Here is a 3,688-nt window from a genome sequence, read left to right on the forward strand (position 1 = left end):
AACTGCTGAGACGGATGACCTCAGCCAACCTCCTCATTTCACAGACAACGGGAAAGTGAAAAGGCCAGAGACTGGTCCAAGGTCGCATCCTGTGTCCCATCCTCCTTCCCGGACTTTGCTCTCCCCAGCAGCCCCTAGGACAGAGCTGGGGAAAAACCTTCAAAGATATCCCTGGGGGAGATAGCTGGAAGGCAGGGCGGGCCAGGGCTATAAGGATGCAGTGATGAGGTGGTGACGATAAGACTGTATTTCCCCCTTTTGAGAAATGCTCTGGCGTCAGACAAGTCCTGGGGTGGGGAGGTAAGAGGAATTTGGCAGGGATCTGGTTATAAGCCATCTGGAGCCAGTCGCAGGGACCAGAAAAGTCTCTGCTGGGTCAGCGTGGACTTATTCCTGAGTGCACTGCAGCCCTCTGCTCATGGACACTCTGCGGGTGACAGGGGAGAGTCCACCCTACCCACAATCCCACAGTGGGGCAGGGACATTCTCCCCACCTGTTTTGCAGCTTCTGCCCTGGAGGAGGAAGCAAGGACCCATTACACACTCGCCTGCTCGCCTGGAAGCGAGTCTCACGTCATTGCGTCCAAAGGGGGATGGCCTAGCACAAGTCATCATTGTTTAGCAATTCCTCTGTGCCAAGACGGTGCTCTGTGTCTAAGCCACATTCTTGCTTCATCCCCACCACCGTGCTCTGGAGTCGGAAGCATTACCTCCCTGTTTCCACTCCAGGACACTGAGGCCCAGAGAGGTTTAATGAGGTTCCAAAGATGGAGCCAGAACTCAAATGCAGGTAGCTGAGGTTTCCCAGTTCCCACCCACAACGCCGCCATGCACCTGTCACCACTTCCTGGCACCCGAAGGGACACTTTCACTCGGGCAGAAACAGCCCGAATCCTGGCCATCGCCCCTCACCCTGCCCCGCTTTCCCCTCTGAATTGGGGCCTCGTCAGAGGCAGACCCCAGGAGATTCCACCCGTTCCCTCGTGTTGGCCTTGTTCACCCACGGATGAGTCAGCTGGAATTTTTGGACATCTCAGGCTCACAACCGCGGTACCAGGAGCTGTCAGGAGGCAGGAATGCGCGGAATGTAGCTCCTTGCGCTCCCGCCTGCGGCCCCCCCCCCCCCCGCCCCCGGAGCTGCATCCACAGAAAGGTTTGGAAGGCGAATGACAGTGTTTGTCAAGGATTTGGGACAACAGGTGCACACGAAGGTTAGGACAAAGAGCGATTCTTTCCCAGTGCTGCCGGTACAGTTTCGCGTCCCTCCCACGCATGTCCGCGTTCCAGGCCCAGATGCTCGGCGTCCCAGGCTCCGGTGAAGGGCAAGAAACCACTGATTAGAAAGCGAAAAGAAAAAAATGCCCTGGGTTTCAAAAGACGAAATGTTCAACCTCTTTGCCCACCTCTGAGTCTGCCCTGCAACTCCACCATCCTGAAACAAGACTTGGATTTTCACTTACCTGCTTTATGCAGGCGACAGGACTTTTCCAGCACTTTCATTGCACGGGCCTCGGTCAGGCTCTGGGTAGAAATGGCAGATGAGGCGGCAACAGGCTTTCCCTCTCGAGTTTTCCTTCTCAGAGGAGGGTTTAGATAATAAACGAGTGAGTGTGTAATTATAGAATGGGATCAGGTGCGGAAGGAAACAAGCCAGGTGCAGGATGGAAATGGGCGGGGGTTACTTGAAAATTAAATCCAAGCCTCCAAAAGGGTGGGGGCCTGCTGCCCAAATCTGTCACCTGCCTCCAAGGCCTTAGCTCTTGTCAGCCACCCACAGCCCTTCTCACCCACCTGCCCCCTTGCCACGTGGATACTGGATCACATTGTCTCTCTGACTGTCCAGTGAGCCCCTCAGGGGCAAAAAGCATGGTTATCTCACACACCAGAGACTTGTGGGAATTCCGAGGCACCGTGTTCCAGAACCTTTGATTTTGAGGCCAGGCACTGAGGAAACACATAAAAAATACTTCTTGGGAGTTCCCATTGTAGCTCAGTGGGTTAAGAACGAGACATAGGATGAGGGTTCGATCCCTGACCTGGCTCAGTGGGTTAAGGATCTGGCGTAGCTGCAAGGTGTGGCATAGGTTGCAGACATGGCTTGAATCCCACATTGCTGTGGTTGTGACTGTGGCTAGCAGCTGCAGCCCCAATTGGACCCCTAGCCCCAGAACTTCCATATGCCACGGCGGCGGGGGTGGGGGGGGCAGTGGCTGAAAAGAAAAAAAAAATTTCTTCAGGGGATGGGCATCCCCAGACTCCAGCCGACTGTGGGAAGGTCAGGAGGATGTGGGGCCCTGAGCAAAGAAACCATAGTTAGGAAGTACTCCACCAGGAGCCAGCCAGGAGCCCCACTGGACTCAAAAAGGCCTCATCACACACATGCTGTTTAGGAAAAAGGAAGGGTTGAGGGCAAAAATTGTTTGATCAGCCTCTCTTGTGGAAGTTCCGGCCCACAGATGTTGCCTTGATTACCTATCAAAATGAGCAAATGCCAGAATTCACCCAAGGCCTTGCTGACGCAGGGCATTGGAGAAAGAGAAACCGCTGGGCTGATTATCTTGGCTTTATCCGCCACATCTGTTTTAGCTCAGCATCTCTGCTTCTCATCTTTAAAGAGATGGCTACAGGGTTAGAGAATCTCGGAGCGGGAAAGGGCCTGAAAGACCTCACGTCTCACCTCCTCCCTTTGCAGATAAGGGCCATGTCACTCTGCTTGGGGGGCTGTGACTCATCCACGGCCACACGGCCCAGGGTGGGGGATGGGGAGGTGGCCCCAGCTGGGTCCGCACTGTGGCTCTCACCTCCCAGGCCAGAATTTTTCCCAGTTCTCCAAGCTGCCTCTCGGATGCCGCCAAGTCATTCCCACACTCGCCTTGGTTAGGCCTCATTAGTAAGAGAAGCAGGCCATGGCCCTTTCTCACTCACCTCCCACTGCCTTGCAAAGAAGGAAGGAGATTCCCTTCCAGAACTGAGCGGGGATAGTTTTCCTTGTCATCTGATGTCTGGGACTACCCACGCCAGGCTCCCCTCCAAGGGTGCAGCTCCCTGCCTTCACATGGTGTCGGAAAAGAATTTGTCATCCCGCTAACCTGAACAAGAGGACATTTCTCAGCAGGGGATCAAGCCACCATGAGGGACTGTACTTGTCCCTTACCAGTCCTGTGCTCCTTGGCTGAGGTCTTGGAGGGCAGGTGCTTCTCAAGGCATCCCAATCCTGTTTCCTGAGTCCTCCGTCCAGCCAGTCACCTCCGCCCAGGCCAAGTGGAGAGTCTGTCTGGAGTGTACTCACATCCATTCTGAAGGGAGGGAGTATGGTTCCTGTCCCCAGACCATTTTTTTCATCAGATGCAGAAATCCAGGCTAGGAGAGGTTAAGTTACTTCTTAACCAGTTAGTCACTCAGCTGGTGAGGAACAGAGTCCAGATTTGAACTCAGGTCTGACTCCAAAGCCCATCTCTTTCCACGATACCCCTCCCTGTGCCCCGAAGGAGCTAGAGGCACTTCAGGCCGCCCTTGCACTTGTGCTCAGAAATAGTCCCCCTGTCCTGCCTAAGTGCCTGAAATCCCCCACTGCAGTCATCTCCTGGTGACCCCAGGCTTTCTAACAGGAAAGGCCAGGGATGGGCAGGAAGGGGGTATATGAAGGTTTGATCCTGGCAAGACCAACCTGAAGCCCTGGGAGGGCTCG

General features: G+C 54.7%; 1 long non-coding RNA gene across 1 annotated transcript; it reads right to left on the bottom strand.

The window, feature by feature from the left end:
- On the bottom strand, positions 1,213–3,355 carry LOC106505966. The gene is made up of 3 exons (XR_002338538.1): positions 3,155–3,355; positions 1,461–1,944; positions 1,213–1,333 (listed from the first exon to the last, which is right to left on the bottom strand). It is a non-coding gene; the product is annotated as an uncharacterized LOC106505966 (long non-coding RNA).

Source organism: Sus scrofa, chromosome 14 (genome assembly GCF_000003025.6).
Source record: "Sus scrofa isolate TJ Tabasco breed Duroc chromosome 14, Sscrofa11.1, whole genome shotgun sequence".
Taxonomy (NCBI): domain Eukaryota; kingdom Metazoa; phylum Chordata; class Mammalia; order Artiodactyla; family Suidae; genus Sus; species Sus scrofa.